Source organism: Heterodontus francisci, chromosome 1 (assembly GCF_036365525.1).
Source record: "Heterodontus francisci isolate sHetFra1 chromosome 1, sHetFra1.hap1, whole genome shotgun sequence".
NCBI lineage: Eukaryota > Metazoa > Chordata > Chondrichthyes > Heterodontiformes > Heterodontidae > Heterodontus > Heterodontus francisci.
In genome coordinates, this window is record NC_090371.1 from 102447652 (window position 1) to 102466309 (window position 18658).

Sequence of the window (18658 nt, forward strand, 5' to 3'; positions counted from 1 at the left end):
TCCCAGCCATTGTGTTTGGAAGGGATGGTCGGTCTGCTTTCAGCACTGGTCAGTGACAATGAACCAGAGAACAATATGCCATGTGAAAGCCCAAAGACATAACAGGGAGGGAAAGAGCCACGGTACTTTAAAGGAAGATTTTCAACTTCAGAATTCCTGCTGCACAGTCAGGAAATTGCACACTGTTGGCCAATGACTTTCCAGCCATTAAAATTTCCACTTCAATGAGGCTGATGCACCTGTGCAGACATGTGTCAATATGAGCCACTGCTTTCAGGAGAGATGAAAGAGGCCAAAACTGAAATTTTTTTCTTAGGATCATGGACTGTTTTTGGCAAAGAAAGAGGCCACTTGGCACATCGTGTCTACACCAGCCAAAAAATGAGCCAGTGAGTCTAATCCTCAGTTTGGGTTCCGCCAGGGCCACTCAGCCCCTGACCTCATTACAGCCTTGGTTCAAACATGGCCAAAATCGCTGAACTCAAGAGGTGAGTTGAGAGTGACTGCCCTTGACATCAAGGCAGCATTTGACCGAGTATGGCATCAAGGGGCCCTGGCAAAACTGGAGTTAATGGGAATCAGGGGGAAAACTCTCCGCTGGTTGGAATCATACTGAGCACAAAGAAAGATGGTTGTGATTATTGGAGGTCAATCATCTCAGCTCCAGGACATCACTGCAGAAGTTCTTCAGGGTAGTGTCCCAGGCCCAAACATCTTCAGTTGCTTCATCAATGGCCTTCCTTCAATCATAAGGTCATAAGTGGGGATGTTCGCTGATGGTTGCACAATGTTCAGCACCATTCGTGACTCCTCAGATACTGAACTAGTTCATGGAGAAATGCAGCAAGACCTGGACAATATCCAGGTTTGGGCTGATAAGAACTAAGAACAAAGAACAGTACAGCACAGGAACAGGCCATTCGGCCCTCCAAGCCTGCGCCGATCTTGATGCCTGCCTAAACTAACACCTTCTGCACTTCCGGGGCCCATATCCCTCTATTCCCTTCCTATTCATGTATTTGTCAAGATGTCTCTTAAACGTCATTATCGTATCTGCTTCCACCACCTCCCCTGGCAGCAACTTCCAGGCACTCACCACCCTCTGTGTAAAAAACTTGCCTCACACATCCCCTCTAAACTTTGCCCCTCGCACCTTAAACCTATGTCCCCTGGTAACTGACTCTTCCACCCTGGGAAAAAGCTTCTGACTATCCACTCTGTCCATGCCGCTCATAACTTTGTAAACCTCGATCATGTCGCCCCTCCACCTCCATCTTTCCAGTGAAAACAATCCGAGTTTTTCCAACCTCTCCTCATAGCTAATGCCCTCCAGACCAGGCAGCATCCTGGTAAACCTCCTCTGTACCCTCTACAAAGCCTCCACATCCTTCTGGTTCTGTGGCAACCAGAATTGCACGCAATATTCTAAGTGTGGCCTAACTAAGGTTCTGTACAGCTGCAACATGACTTGCCAATTTTTATACTCTATGCCCCGACCGATGAAGGCAAGCGTGCCGTATGCCTACTTGACTACCTTATCCACCTGCGTTGCCACTTTCAGTGACCTGTGGACCTGTATGCCCAGATCTCTCTGCCTGTCAATACTCCTAAGGGTTCTGCCATTTACTGTATACCTCCCACCTGCATTAGACCTTCCAAAATGCATTACCTCACATTTGTCCGGATTAAACTCCATCTGCCATTTCTCCGCCCAAGTCTCCAACCAATCTATATCTTGCTGTATCCTCTGACAATCCTCAACACTATCCGCAACTCCACCAACCTTTGTGTCGTCCACAAACTTACTAATCAGACCAGCTACATTTTCCTCCAAATCATTTATATATACTACAAACAGCAAAGGTCCCAGCACTGATCCCTGCGGAACACCACTAGTCACATCCCTCCATTCAGAAAAACACCCATCCACTGATACCCTCTGTCTTCTCTGACCAAGCCAGTTCTGTATCCATCTTGCCAGCTCACCTCTGATCCCGTGTAACTTCACCTTTTGTACCAGTCTGCCATGCGGGACCTTGTCAAAGGCGGCAAGTAACTTTCGCACCACACAAGTGCCAGGCAATGACTATCTCCAACAAGAGAGGATCTAACCATCTCCCTTGACGTTCAATGGGATTACGATTGCTGAATCCCCCACTATCAACATCCTGGGGGTTAAGATTGACCAGAAACTGAACTGGAGTAGCCATATAAATACCGTGGCTGCAAGAGCAGGTTAGAGGCTAGGAATCCTTTTTTTATATATAGAGGGAGCTTTACTATGTATCTAACCCTTTTTTTTCTTATTTGAAGGAAGCCTTTATACCCCAGGCCCCTTCTATATTATTTGTCGAGGGGGCCTTTACTCCTCAGGCTCCCCCCCTTTATATACATTTTATAAAATAACTAAAATCGAATAAATAAACTAAAAACTCAAATTAAAATAGTATTCTCTGCATCAATGATGCACTCCATCCCCTGCGGGCCCACCGGTCACAGAAGGCCTCAAGCGAACCGACGGACACCGCATGCATCTGCAGCGTGTAACTCACCTCCTAACTCCCCAAAGCCTGTCCACCAGCTACACGGCACAAGTCAGGAGTGTGATGGAATACTCTCCACTTTCCTGGATGAGTGCAGCTCCAACAACATTCAAGAAGCTCAACACCATCCAGAACAAAGCAGCCCGCTTGATTGATACCCCATCCACAAACATTCACTCCTTCCACCACTGCCACACAATGGCAGCTGTGTACCATCTGCAAGATGCACTGCAGCAATGCACCAAGGCTCCTTCGACAGCACCTTCCAAACCTGCGACCTCTACCACCTAGAAGGACAAGCGCAGCAAATGCATGGGAATACCACCACCTGCAAGTTCCCTTCCAAGCCACACACCATCCGGACTTGGAACTATATCGTCGTTCCTTCACTGTTGCGGGGTCAAAATCCTGGAACTCCAATCCTAACAGCACTGTGGGTGTACCTACCCCAGATGGACTGCAGCAGTTCAAGAAGGCAGTTCACCCTCACCTTCTCAAGGGCAATTAGGGATGGGCCATAAATCCTGGTCTATCCAGCGATGCCCACATCCTATGAATGAATAAAAAATCCCTCCTTCCAGCATTTGGTCTGTAGCCCTGCAGCTTGCGGCACTTGAATTGCATATCCAGACACATTTCAAATTTTGATTTGAGGGTTTCTGCCTCTACTACCTTTTCAGGCAGTGAGTTCCAGACCCCCATCACCCTTTGGGTGAAAAAATGTTTCCTCATCTGCCCTCTAATCTTTCTACCAATCACTTTAAATCCTTGCCCACTAGTCACTGAGATCTCTGCTAATATGAATAGGCCCTTCACATCCACTCTATTCAGATCCCTCACTATTTAATACATTTCAATCAAATCTCCCCTCAGCCTTCCCTGTTCCAAGGAGAACAACCCCAGCCTATCCAATCTTTCTTCACAGCTGCATTTTTCCTTTCCTGGCAACATCCTCGTAAATCTCCTCTGTACCCTCTCTCGTGCAATTACATCCTTTCTGTAATGAGATGACCAGAACTGCACACTGTACTCAGGTTGTAGCCTAAACAATGATTTATACAGTTTCAGCATAACCTCCCTGCTCTTATACCTCAGTTAATAAGCCTTCTTAACCATGTTATTGACCTGTCCCGCTACCTTCAGGGATCTGTGGACATTTACTCCAAGGTCCCTCACTTCCTCTACCCTCTCAGTATTCTCCCATTAATTATGTATTCCTTTGTCTTTTTTGACCTCCCCAAATGCATCACCTCATACTTCTCTGGGCTGAATTCCGTTTGCCATTTTTCTGCCCACCTGACCAGACCATCAATATCTTCCTGCAGCCTACAGCTATCCTCCTCGCTATCTACCACATGCCCAAGATTTGTGTTATCTGCAAACTTCTTGATCATGCCGCCTACATTTATGTCCAAATCATTAATATATACCACAAAAAGCAGGGGATCCAGTACTGAGTTCTGCGGAACACCACTGGAAACAGCCTCCAGTCGCAAAAACACCCAGCAACAATTACCCTTTGTTTCCTGCCACTGAGCCAATTTTGTATCCACCTTGCCACATTTCCTTGGATCCCATGAACTTTTATTTTGTTACCCAGTCTGCCATGTGGGACCGTGTGAAAAGCCTTGCTAAAATCCATGTCGGCCACATCAACTGTACTATCCTCATGTATCGTCCTTGTTACTTCTTCAAAAAATTCAATCAAGTTTGTCAGACAAGCTCTTTCCTTAACAAATCCATGCTGACTATCCTTGATTAATCTGTGCCTTTCTAAGTGACAGTTTATCCTGCCTCTCAGAATTGATTCCAATAATTTTCCCACTAATGAGGTTAGACTGACTGACCTGTAATTATTCAGTCTATCCCTTACTCCCTTTTTAAACAAAGGTTCAATGTTAGCAGTCCTCCAATCCTCTGGCACCACACGTATATCCAGTGAGGACTGGAAAATGATGGACAGACCTTCCGTTATTTCCTCATTGGCTTCTTTTAACAGGCTGGGGTACATTTCATCCTGCCCTGGCGATTCATCAACTTTCAAGGATGCTCATCCTATTAATACGTCCTCTATCCCGATGTTTATCACATCCAATACTTCACACCCCTCTTCTTTAACTACAACATCTGCATTGCCCCCCTCTTTTGTGAAGACAGACACAAAGTATTCATTAAGAACAATACCAACATCTTCCGTCCCTACACATAGGTTACCTTTCTCGTCTTTTAAGGGTGCTACTCTTTCCTTAGTTATCCTCTTGCTCTTAATGTTTTGATAAAACATCTTTGGGTTCACCTTGATTTTGCTTGCCAATATAGATTTAAAGTGATTAGTAGAAAAATCAGAGGGGAGATGAGGAAAAACTTTCTCACCCAGAGGGTGGTGGGGGTCTGGTACTCACTGCCTGAAAGGGTAGTTGAGGCAGAGACCCTCAACTCATTCAAAAAGGAGTCTGGATATGCACCTTAGGTGCTGTAATCTGCAGGGCTACGGACCAAATGCTGGAAAGCGGGATTAGAATAGGTGGATTGATGTTCGTGCGGCACAGACAGGATGGGCCAGGTGGCCTCTTTCCGTGCCTTAAACTTTCTATGATTCTATTCTTTCATGTCCTCTCTTTGCTTTCCTAATTTTCTTTTTGATTTCACCCCTCCACTTTCTGTACTCCTCTCGATTTTCTGTAGTATTGAATTCTCAGTGTCAGACATAAGCTTTCCTTTTCTGCCTTATCTTACCCTGTAAGCTCCTTGATATCCATGGGGCTCTAGATTTGGCCATCCCACCCTTTTTCTTTGTGGGAACTTGTTTACTCTGAACGCCTTGAATCTCCCATTTGAATGCCTCCCACGGCTCTGACACTGATTTACTTTTAAGTAGCTGTTTCCAGTAAACTTTCACTAAATCATTCTTCAGCTTAGTAAAATTGGCCTTGCCCCAACTGAGAACTCTAACTCCTGTGCTATCCTTGTCCTTTTCCATAATTATGTTAAAACTGACTGAATTATGATCACTACCACCAAAATGTTCTCCCACTGCCACTCCTTCCACCTGCCCAGCTTCATTTCCTAAAACTAAGTCTAAAACGTACCCTCTCGTTAGACTTGCTACATATTGGCCAAAAAGGTTCTCCTGAATGCACCTCAAGAATTCTGCTCCCTCACACATTCCTTTCACACTAAAACTATCCCAGTTAATACTGGGGTAGTTAAAATCCCCTACTATTCCTACCTTATTGTTTTTTCACTTCTCTGAGATTTGCCTACATATCTGCTCGTTTATCTCCCTCTGACTGTTTGGGGGTCGATAGTACACTCCCAGCAGTGTGATTGCCCCTTTTTTGTTCCTTAACTCCATCTATATATCCTCATTTGATGAACCATCCCTCCTCACAGCTGCAATTATTTTTTTGATCAAAGTTGCCACTCCTTCTCCTTTCTTATCCCCCTCTTTATTGTGTATGAAAATCCTGTAACCAGGAACGTTGAGCTGCCATTCCTGTCCCTCCTAAAGCCATGTTTCTATAATGGTTATGATATCATACTGCCACGTGTCTATCTGTGCCCTCAGCTCATCAGCTTTATTTGCAATACTTCTTGCATTGAAGAAGGTACCCTTGAGCATTGCCAAACTCTTTTTCTTATTTTCTAACCGTTGTTTCCTCTGCCTTCCAGACTCATCCACTAATTTGCTGCCTTCCATTTTCATTTCTGATTTTGTCCCAACTGAGTCAACCCTCAGGTCCCCATCTCCCTGTCAAACAAGTTTAAACTCTCTTCAACAGCACTAGCAAAATGTTCCACAAGGAACTCAGTCTCGGCTCTGTTCAGGTGCAACCCATTCAGCCTGTGCAGGTCTCATCTTCCCCACAGCCAGTCCCAATGTCCCAGGAATCTAAAGCCCTTCCCCCTGCACCAACCTTCCAGCCATGCATTCATCTGTCTTATCCTTCTATTCCTGTCCTTACTTGCGCGTGGCATTGGGAGTAATCTGGATATTACCACTTTTGAGGTCCTGCTTGCTGATTTCTGACCTAGCTCAGTAAACTCTTTCTGCAGGACCACAACCCTCTTTCTACCAATGGTGTTGGTACCAATGTGGACCACAACTGTTGACTGTTCACCCTCCCCACTCAGGATGCTCTGCACCCACTCAGTGACACCTTGGCACCAGGGAGGTGACACAGCATCCTGGATTCACGTCTGCAGCCACAGAAACGCCTGTCTGTTCCCCTGACTTTCGAATCTCCTATCACTATCACTCTTCCATTCTTCCTTGTGCCCCCCTGTGCAGTTGAGCCATCTGTGATGCCATGGCCTTGGCTATGGCTGCACTCCCCAGATAAACCATCATCTTCCTCAGTATTCAGTACTGAATACCTTTTGGAGAGTGTTACGCATTCAGGGGTCTCCTACACTACTCGCCTGTTTCTTTTTGACTATCTGGCGGTCACCCATTCCCTCTCTCCCTGAATGCTCTTAAGCTGTGGGGTGACTACATCTATAAACAAGCTATCCACGAAGCTCAGATCCTCGTGGATGCACCGCAGTGTTGCCAGCTGCTGCTGAAGTTCTGAAACCCGGAGCTCAAGCTGCTGCAACTGATGACACTTCCTGCACATATGGTTATCCCGAGAGTTCCCACATAGTACAGGATGTGCAGAGGTTAGAGCAGCCCTGCCGTTCCTTTATCTGTTAAATAGTAACCTTGGCACTAAACTAAATCCTGGTATTAATAAACCCTGCTACTACTGATGCTACGAACCCAACCAATAGTAATAAATCTTACCAAAAGTAATTATAACCTTACTACTGCTAATACTAAACTTTACCAAAACTGATTTATCTTACCACTATTAATATATCCTACCAATACTAAAAATGTTACCAATAGTAGTAACAACCTCAGTAATAAACTTTACTGCTTTGAAATAAAACAGAACAGTAGACTCACCAGCTTTTGCCTTCTGCTTGTGTGCCTTAATTAATTATAAAGTAGTTACATAAATTTTAATTTTAAGATTTTTTTCTATATTTGCTATTTACACAACACCCTAACAGTAGTATACTAACCTAGCTATTTACAGAGACCCCTTAACAGCAGTTACTGACCAATCAATCACCTTACAGCTTTCCTGTGATGTCACTGTTTGAATTTTTTTTTTTGAAACTCAGTCAGTGCGCACGACTCCTGAAGAGCTGCTCCCTCGTAGGTCCGATTCAAGCCTTCTCAGCTCCCAAAGGTAAGTGCAGCCCCGAGCCTGGAGCTGTATTTATTCTCTCACAGGTCAAGCTGCTTCCTCACATGGTCCGATTCCAGCCCTCTCAGCTCCTGACGATAGTTCTGGTCTTTGTATTGTAAAAAGCATGTAAAGGCTCTGGCGAATGTGCAAAAAAAATTTACTACAATGATACCAGAACTGAGAGGTCATACCCATCAGGATAGATTGAGCAGGCTGAGGCTCTTTTCTCCAGTATAGGCTGACTTGAGTCAACATCCCAGGATGTCATTGTAGTTCCTGCATTGGAACTGTAATCATGTAGGTGCCTCATTCTTGGCTGAAACGTCCAAATGTAATGTCCCTGATGTCCCATGCACGTCGCTCAATGGCTCTGGCATCCATTAAAGGCTCAGGCTCATTCACATTAATGGGTGCCTCCACAGGATGATCCAAATCATCCTCCTCTGAGAGGGAGTGGTGCTCCTTCCTTTCTTTCTCCTCCTGCAAAATATGTCTGCATTGCATCGCCAGGTTGTGTAGTGCACAGCAGCATACGACTATGCGTGAGACCTCTGTGGTGCATATTGCAGAGCCCCTCCTGATCAGTCAAGGCAGCAGAAATGCATTTTCAGCAAGCCAATGGTGTAGTCCATTCTGAGTCTGGTGCAGGTGTGAGCTGCACATTGGGGATGGCTCACTGGTGTCATCAACTATGTTCAAAGGGGTAACCCTTGTCATCCAGGATCTAGCTGTCAGTTTGGGCTGGTGCTTTAAAAATTTCTGTTAGTTGTGAATTTCGCAAAATGTATGCTTCATTACAGCTCCCTAGGAAATGAGCACAAACCTGCATGTTTTTTCACCTGTGATCACAAGCCAGTTGAACATTCAAAGAGTGAAAGCCTTTGCAATTCACAAATGCACCTGGTTGGTCCCACAGAACTCTAATGGCCCCATGAGTGCAGTTGTACTCTAGGGGAATGAGCAATGGCACCCAAGGCCACAGACCTTGCTGCCTGGCTGTCCTCATCTACTGGGAAATAGATTAAACCATTGGCATGACAGAATAGAGCATTGGTCACCTCTTTTATGCACCTGTGAGTGACAGCCTGTGACATGCTACTGTCATGCAGGCCCCCCCACCCCCCACCTGGCAAGAATGAGGCATATTAATTTTGTCATATGAACATTGATTTTAAACTGTTGCTGGAGCGAGAAAATGACTTGTTAATCGATCAGCTGTGGCTGGAAAGAAACATTTGCATACTAACAGACAGTGCTTGGAGGGGCAAAGGGGCTATTCCCTGCTCCAATTTAACCCACAATGGACTTTGAGCACCAGGTATTATATGTAAGAAGAGATATTCCAGGATCGGCTAAGACAACAGAATCCACAAACAGATGCGGTCAGACCAGCTAGCACATGACTAACCTGCTTGGCAACCTGGGTTTTTCTGAATTGTACAAAGAGTTTGAACTCAAAAGAACAGACTGTTTGATCCTGAAGTGAGAAGCCCTCTCCTGTCTCCTCCCATCTCTTTTTCACAAGCCTCTGGACCCACTGAGGACACATGAACTTCAAAAGAGAAAAGTTTCCTACATCAAACAAGGTTTAAGAAGAATACTGGGCCCCAACTAAAAGCAAGACCTAACTACAATCAAGAACTTTACAGCGAGTTCAAAGAACAGTAACTAAAACCATCTTCAGATATTGCCTCAAACTTTTCCACTTTATTTCTTCTGCTCTTTTCTGTCTCTATCTGCATGTGTGTATCGCGTATGCATGCTAACGTGGGCACATCACGTATCCGTAGGTGTTAGCCGAATTAGAGTTGAAGTTTAATAAGGTTTAAACAAAAGAGGTTGAACTTAAGAAAATCTGTTTGGCGAGTTTCTTAGCCTTATAATTCAAAGTTAGTGAACAAGGATTCACTAAGGGGGAGCTAAAAAAAACAGTGTGTTTAAAAATTAAACCCTCTTACGGTAAGACCAGGTGAAGGCTGAGACGGAACCCTAGACCCCTTTCTCACCTGGTCATAACACCACATATGTCGCATCACTTGCAAAACATTTCATTTGCCCATTTCATGTGACATTCTCAAATGTATCTGGCAAGGTAATTTGTCCTTGTTCTGAGTTGCGCTCATGCACTAGCGTATGTCTTCTATAATGCCTTCCTTGGAGGGCTTCATTCTGAGCAGCCTCCCTCTCTTGTGCTGCCTGATGCTGGTGTTGCGGCATTAGCCACTGAACAGCGAAAGCCTTCCTCTGTCGCATCCTCTGCTCTTGTTCCAAAGGTATCAAGAATATTGGGTGCATAAGACCCATGTCATTCATTTCAAAAAATGGTGCACATCAGACTCGAGGCAAGTTCCTCCACCTTCCATCCTCCATCTGCCACCTTCCAGTCTGCACCCATCACCCTTGACCCACCCAACATTACTTTGAATCTTCCCTCTGTGACCCTTGAACCTCCCCCTATTACCTGTACTGCATCATTATAGACATTTACATGCCATCTCTCCCCCGATGCCCACTCTCACCCTATATCCTCCACTGTAATGTAGTCACCCAATCCCGTGCCCTGCCCAGCAATTCTTTCCAAACCCAACTTGACTCTGTACCTGCCCTCGTAATGAATCCCATCGCCCCCTGTGACTGTGATTGTTCCCTCCGCCAACCAGCACCCTGAGTTTGCCCCACAAGACCCCAACGTTGACAATACGCATCCCTCCCTTTGGCCCATTATGTGCCTCACATACATTATCTTCTCCAACCACCCCACCCCCTCCACTAACACCACCACAGGCACCACCAACTCCACACCCGCAAAGCTAAACCATTCCCTCCTCCACACTTCCAGGCACCCAATACTCCACGCTCTGCCCTTCTTGGCTTCCCTCTTCCACACCGCCAGGCATCCAATACCCCACCCTATGCCCTCCCTGGCTTCTCTCCTCTGCAACTTCAGGCACCTGATATCCCACCATCTGTCCTCCCTGGCTTTTCTCCTCTGCAACTCCAGGCACATGATACCCCACCCTCTGCCCTCCCTGGCTTCTCTCCTCTGCAACTTCAGGCACCTGATATCCCTCCCTCTGCCCTCCCTGGCTTCTCTCCTCTGCAACTCCAGGCACCTGATACCCCACCCTCTGCCCTCCCTGGCTTCTCTCCTCTGCAACTTCAGGCACCTGATATCCCTCCCCCTGCCCTCCCTGGCTTCTCTCCTCTGCAACTCCAGGCACCTGATACCCACCCTCTACCCTCCCTGGCTTCTTTCCTCTAACTCCAGGCACCCGATACCCCACCCTTTGCCCTCCCTGGCTTCTCTCCTCTACAACTCCAGGCACCTGATACCCCACCCTCTCCAACCCTCACCCAAACAAAAGGATTGCCCTTGCTGGCCCCAAACCTGACGCCAAACATCCATACCAATGTTGCCCTTCCATTGTGCTGAACAGTTCAAGAAAGAAAACCACTGACCTCAGACACAACTGAACAAAGCCGACTGGTGCACCCCACCTTTAAATGAATGTGAACCGGATGCCATGAGATTCCTTTGCACCACTGACTTAATCTGACAGGTAGGACTTAATTTCAAATAATTATAAGATAATGAGTATTCATGGTATGCAAACGTATGGAAAGTTGGAACCTACCATATGACAGCATGAGGCCTGACCCAACACAAACACACTGTTGACTTAATCTCTAAAATTGAACCCGCCATCGGGAAATCAAAATATCACTTCCTACCTAATTAAGTCATCCTGCCTGCCACAAAAGCCACTCTTGCAGGCCCCATAAAATTTCCCCCAAGGTATGTGAGTAACAGGGGTCAGCAATGTGTTCGTACATGGATACCCGTGTCCGTGGTAAAAACTTTGAGGTCCGTGACTGGTAATTTCAGGATTGAGAAATTTCCCATTGACTTCTTCTTTCAACCAGTCCGTTTTTTAAAAAAAACTCGCAGCCGGCAATTTCACAACCAATCGGTATTTAGAGTGGGAACAGCGCTTCAAATTTGGACAAGTTCTGGGTTTTCTGGCAAGTTCCGATTTTTTTTTTTAAAGCCCACCAGGAAACCCCGTACTTGTCTGATTTGGAAGTGCTGTTCCTGCTCTAAATACCTATGAGCTGTGAAAGTGTCGGCTGTGATTTTCTAAAGAACGGACCAATCACAAAGCTGAGAGTTCTCGCTCTCTGCAACTATCAGGGAGGGAGAGAGGAGTGAGGGCGAGAGAGCGAGAGAGAGAGAGAGGGAGGGAGAGAGAGGGAGAGGGAGGGGGGAAAGGGAGAGAGAGGGAGAGGGCGGGAGGGGGTGGGAGAGGGCAGAGAGAGGAGGGCAGAGAGTGAGAGAGAGAGGGCAGAATGGGAGCAGAGGGAAGGGGCAGAGCAAGAGAGGGAAGGGGCAGAGCGAGAGAGAGAAGGGGCAGAGCGAGAGAGAGAAGGGGCAGAGCGAGAGAGAGAAGGGGCAGAGAGAGAGTAAGGGGGCAGAGAGAGAGTAAGGGGGCAGAGAGTGAGGGGGCGACGACACAAATGGTGGAGATGACACAGAGCGGAGGAGAGAGCAACAGAAAGACAGACAAACAGACAGAGAGAAGTGGGAGAGAGAGTGATCAAGATCACTCCTGACAGATGAAGATCTATCTGGAATACTCTGCATCTCTACAAGTGTGCCGTCAAACATTGACTCCTCATGCAAGCAAAAAAAAATGCCAAGTGTTTCACTAAATCTGTGTCCAACATAGTGACCATAAAGTAAGTCAATGAATTAGTCTTATTTAAAGCTTCCTCATAAAAATGCACCTTCGTTGTTGTTTTGATCAATAGTAAGATACATTTTTAATGCCTTTATCTTTCCCAAATTGTCTCATTGGCCCCCTATGTAAGATAAAAATTGGAATGTAGCCCCCCTCCCACCAAGCTACTTTGCTTCCTGGCTTTCTAATACAGTTGTGCTGCTGTCCATTGATATTTGTATGCTTAGCTACTTTATTTAGAAGGAGCAATGTGTTTTAAATTGGACTGTGTTTTGATGACATTAGATTGGATATATACTTTATATACAGATTAATCACCCCCATGTCCGTGGCTGAGTCAATGATTTTGTCAAAATGTCTGTGATGCAACATGTTGGTGCCTATCCCTGGTGAGCAAGGTAGTACAGTCAGTTTCTAATTTGATTTTTTTTAAGTTGAATTTTGAATTATTGGATGGAGGGTCACTGGCAAAGCTGACATTTATTGCCCATCCTTAGCTGCCCTCGAGAAGGTGGTGGTGGGTCTAATTTTGAAGCACTGCAATCCATGGTCAGAACGTGCAATTAGTTTTTTTAAAATAACAGATACGTAATATTATATGCATAGTAAAGTGCTACAATATAAGTAACTTGAACAAAGGTAATTTTGTATTGACGTGTGAGCTGGCTAGTCAGTGAGGGAAGTGATGTGTAGGCATTCAAATTCATCAGTTGTACTCTGAATAGCAAGAGCATAGCTGCAGCAAGATACTGTTCTATTGCTAGACTCCCAACTGCAGCATGCGTTTGGCATTTCAAAAAAGGAATGCTGGCTAACAAAATGTGCAATTCTTAGAGATTATTTCATTCAATGTAGAACAAATACAACATCCACAGGGAACAGTTTCTCTAAGTTGGTAAACAGAATAAACAAGTCACCTGTCAGTACATGTTCAGGGAGCTGAACATTACTAAACCCCAAATGGGAAATTATTCAACTTCTTTCAATTTCTCAAGTTCAGGAAAGTTACTTTCAGATTTCACATGCATAGGGGCACAACTATTTTTCTCTGTACTGTGTTAGAATCTTTTGCTGCCCAAGAAATTCATAATTCTGCTTCTACTTCATCCAAGGTTTTGACCATTGTTTGTGCTGATAACTGCTGATACTGCATGGTGTATACATGTTGGCTATGTTAAATTCAGCTACGTATATAGTTTTGCTGTCTTACTTTTTATTCCACTCTTTTCGAATTTCTGATTTCTTTGTAGTGCAAAACACGGACTAATACAAGCTCACAAGGAAATCAGACCACACATAGCACCTGCTTCAGAAGAATGTCCATGCCTCTACTTTTTCCCTCTGATACAATCACTGACAGAAGAGTGATGGATGTGGACCTGCTTAATTGCAATTCTTCAAGACTAACCCCCAATATTAATCCCGAAATGTCCTTCCAACCAGCAGATGGAGTTATTTACACCTGCACTACCTTGGTGTTGCAAAACCTTACTGACATTTTGTTCCCACTGTTTTCAATGGGTTGAAAATCGAGTGGGTTCTGCAATAGATGGGCAATCTACTTAATCAGGTTATCAGTCATGGGATGAAGGTGGATATTTAACCCCAGGCCTCTTCACTTAGATTTTTGGTAGCATCATAAGTGAAACTGTATTAGAGTTATAGAGTCACAATGGCACAGAAGTAGGCCATTTGGCACAGTGAGTCCATACCAGAATTAGATGGCTCTCCTCATTTTGTACCTCTTCTGTACAGAGTCTGGGAGGAGTTTAATCAGCCCCAAAAGAGAGAGTAGGCCAGATTTCGCTTTGTTCCACTGTTTGATTTTGGGCAAAACTGGCCTGGGCAAGTGCAAGGCAAAAATAGCATGGTGACATAGTGAGGTGGAATGCAATGGGATGCTGGCAGTAGCAGTTATAATTGCTCCACGGACTACCAATTTAACCTGCTTTCCCAAACAGGCGAGAAGAACGCCTGGATGGAAATGATGGGGTCATCCTTAAAAATGCACATCAGACTCTGATGAGATCATCAGGACCTGATTGCTCTTTCAATTAGAGGCCTGTGCAGGGAAGCCTTTGTGGCTACCCCACTTGGCTAATCTAGCAGGAAGAAAAACTGGGGCCAGAAAAAACAAGTCTGTTTTAACTTTTCTTTACTGTCCAAATGGGGCCAGGAGGAGCAAGAATGCAGACAAAACAATGCAATATTAGAAACATGCTTCATATTTTGATCTAATTCACATTCCCTTTCTTATACTACTTCCCTAAAATTTTCTTGTGGAACCACGAGATCCTTTAGAACCCCATCTTTCCCCAAATGTGTTTCTTTAATCTCAACCCAACACCTGGAGAAAGTTGCGAAACAGATCAATTTTAATGGTTCCCAATTGGCGGGAAATGGGTGATGTGTCGCTGCTCGTTTATATCCAACAACATTTTATTTCAATCACAGTTAATTTTCTGCCGGGAATCCAGAAAATGGTTGGCAACATGCATGGGATTTTCTAATCCATGCTCGCAGCAAGCCAGGTAGCTCACCATGAACAAGGAATTGGAAAATCTAGGCTTAAAAGGAAACTCACCTATGTTTATGAAGAATTGAACCCTATATTGCTGGTGTGGAGAAATGCACCTTGTAACTTTCACTATTTTAATTACCAGCAGAGCGTCATATCTAACTTCCCAACATGCATTCTGGGAAGTATCATGCTGATGTGGTCAGTGTGTGCATTACAGCAGTGTTTGATTAACTGGAAAGGACATTTTCAGGTCATGGTAAAACCGTCAGAGAAATTTTGGGCAAAAAAAACTCAGCTGATTTAGATTTTTATCTCTGCTGTCACAGCTTAAAACATACTGCATTGAAGAGAATGCAACCACTTTTGTGCTATTGAAGAGAAAGACAATATGAGCTGTTTTTAATCTTTTTTAAGAACTGCACAACAGTATAAGTACAAACTGTCTATTCAAGTCTGATGCTACATGTTTAATAAACAGTTTTTTCCCTAATAAACGGGAGCCAATTTTGGTTCATAAAATCAAGTACCTATTTCCTGACATAGACCGCCAACATATTTCGTGATGGCAATCAATGATCTCTTTTTGGGAACTGCAGAAACATTCCTTCATCAAAATCACACTGACCAAACTATAGGTTATATTTTACTCCATTTGTTAAATGTTAGTTTTAAAAAAAAAAGTCACAGTGATTATAAAATGGGTTCTTTCTTTATACTGACTTTATATTTTTTTCATTAATATTAGCAAACAGGAAAATGCACCTCTACATTTTAATTTAACATGATACTATACATTAAACATTGTCCCCCAGTTTATGCAGTTGTTTAAATTGCATTTTTAGAAAAAGAAATGATTATAAAATGTTTTTGCAGCTTATCTGAAAATGAAAAATACATTTCTAAAGTTAAAATAGGTTTCCACATCCTGAAATGGTTAAGGGAGTTTCAACGACTGCAGTTCTAGCAGTGAACATTTGACATAAAAAAACTCCTTATAGCATGATCCTCATTTTATCTTCTTTTAAACTTGCTATTTGATTTTGCGTCATTCCTACATTATACAAATTAGAAAAGGACTTTAAAGTTTACATGCATCGAGCACCACTAAATACTTATAGCCTTTCAGTGTCAGATGTCTAGAAAAGATATAAAGATACTAATCAGTAACTACAGTCCTGCTTTGTAATACTTCAAGTTGCAATTACACCACATATTGAATCATATTTAGATTTAATGAGGGCTCTTAACACACACCCACTGTTGAAGACATTTAAATAAAGAGCAGAGGACTTCTGGAGACCTAATGGCAATGGAGATCCACATTTTGGTGGGTGTTGTAAGTTGCCATAGATCTACGTTTAAATCTAAATGCACAGAGCCAGGAAATTGTTGCCTCACTGTGTTGTATTGTGGATTTCCGCCCTCCAAAAGGTTTTGATTTGGAGCAACTACAAGTGAAATAGAAAAAAACAGTGCAGAGGCTGTCACTTGACTTCCAGATCAGGATTTTCCCTCTGGGGCAGGAAACAGAGGTTGGGACTGTTTCCGGGTGCCGAACCAGCCCCGAGCGGAAACAGTCACTCATTGTGATTTTCACAGGGGTTCCCCCTTAATTGGCTTGGAGGCAGGTTTTCTGACCAATTAAGTACGATGGGTGGGCTCTCAAAGCTGGAGGGTCAATCAGAGGCCCTCTAACTTGAAAGGAGCAGCAGGCTGCAAAGTAAGTGAGAGGATGCTTCAAGTGGAGGCCTACTCTCCAACTTCTGAAAACCTAAATTAAAAAATGGCTTTTGCAGCCAGGCCACCATTCTGGCAGGAAGGGGGAGCAAATCCCTCTTAGGGCGGCCCATGGCTGCTTCTATACCCAGGCAGGCAGAGAGGGCGCTGGTCCCCCATCTGCTGGCAGGAGGGCACCTCCAGGCACCTAGACTGGCCCCTACCACCTGCAGGAACCTGGAAAATCCCAGTTTGCCTCCTTTAATTGGCCTTAAGTGGCCCTTAATGAGCCTGATCGGCTACCCGCCACTTGTAGGCAGGTAGCTCTGCCACCGCCCCTAATCCTGCCCCTGCAAAAATGGCCCAGAGGTGTTTTTTTTTTATTTATTGGTTCATGGGATGTGGGCATCGCTGGCTCGGCCAGCATTTGCTACCCATCCCTAACTGCCCTTAACTGAATGGCCTGTTAGGCCATTTCAAAGGGCGTTTAAGAGTCAACCACATTGCTGTGGGTCTGGAGTCACATGTAGGCCGGACCAGATAAGGACAGCAGATTTCCTTCCCTAAAGGACATTAGTGAATCAGATGGCTTTTTGCAACAATTGACAATGGTTTCATGGTCACCATTAGACTAGCTTTTTAATTCCAGATTCTTTTTATTAATTAGAGTCAAATTTCAGCATCTGCCATAGTGGGACGGAGCCAGGGAACCGGCAAGCCAGCTGGAGGGTCTATTTTAAGCTCCCACCCACCTCCGATCCCGGCCCCAGCCCCCATTTTCCCATGACCTATAAATTAAATGTAAGCATTCCTTTGATGATAAAAGGCAATTCTCCATGGAAACAGATTAGCTTCTGCAGCAGGCCAGGTGCTAGTTTTGTCACCATCACGAACTGCAATATTTTCCAAGGGCGAACCTGGAAAAGCAATAGTTTTTGCCTACCCTAGGTGCCTTGACAACTGAGCAGCTTTAAGAGTCAACCATGTAATTTGGGACGAGATAATTGGTTAGGAGTTGCAAGTTCCCTTCCTTGAACAACTTTTGTGAACCAATTGTGTTTTTATAATATGGCAGCTGCCAGCCCACAAATGACCAATTCTACAATTTGTAAAGGTGGATTTGAACTAATGAGGCTGGATTTAACAAGGTGGCAAGGGATCTGCCACTGGAGCCGAACGCAGGTGGAGGGAGGGGCAGCAACCTTGCTTCTGCAGACGGCGGGACCCAGGGCCAAATGTTGCCATTGGCCAGGGCTGCTCTTCCTAATAAGGATAGTGGCCTGCCCCAAGAACTGCAGGCCCAATCAGAGGGCCGGCAGCTCACCGGCACCACGTCTAGCCTCAGTACTACCAGCTTTTAAAAGACGTGAATCTGAAGGCATGTGAGTGCTGCATGCCCAACACAAGATTGCGAACGCCTGGTAATATCGCTATTAATTACATTCAGATGTATGCTAAAGAGTGTTTAACATATGTAAATTCCAATGACGTCGCAGTGGTGCGGAAATGCCGCCACGCACTTTGCCGCCTCCAACAGAATCGGAATGCAGCATTATGGCGTCGAGTTCTGTGGCGGACGAATCCATGCTGATCTCCGTCCCCTCACCTAAAAACCCGCCTTACAGAGGAGCATAAAATTCAGCCCAGATACTCAGAGAGACGTATATAAACCAGAGGTCAGGACCAGACTGACAACGGAGAGTATAAAAGGAGGTAATATTATATGGGCCTTCATAAGAGGTGTATGCATGAACGCCTGAAGCACCAGAAGTAAGATGCCAAATTGGAGTTTGTTGTGAACTATAATGTAGGAGAATTATAGAATAGTTACAGTAAAAAGGGAAGCCATTCAGCTCATTGTATCCATGCCACTGCTAGGGCTGCACTTGGAGGATGAGA

The 18658-nt window shown here is 44.7% G+C and overlaps 1 protein-coding gene across 4 annotated transcripts in view; it reads right to left on the reverse strand.

The window, feature by feature from the left end:
* The window catches only part of pde4d (phosphodiesterase 4D, cAMP-specific), a 1078190-nt gene that overhangs the window by 711739 nt on the left and 347793 nt on the right, over positions 1 to 18658 (reverse strand). The window contains exon 1 of one of the 4 annotated variants that reach the window (XM_068033740.1): positions 11516 to 11580. The exons of the other annotated variants lie outside the window; for them this stretch is intronic. The gene's annotated coding sequence lies outside the window, so the exon portion shown is untranslated. Of the gene's footprint in view, positions 1 to 11515; positions 11581 to 18658 lie in introns of those variants that run through there. 4 annotated transcript variants of the gene reach the window in all.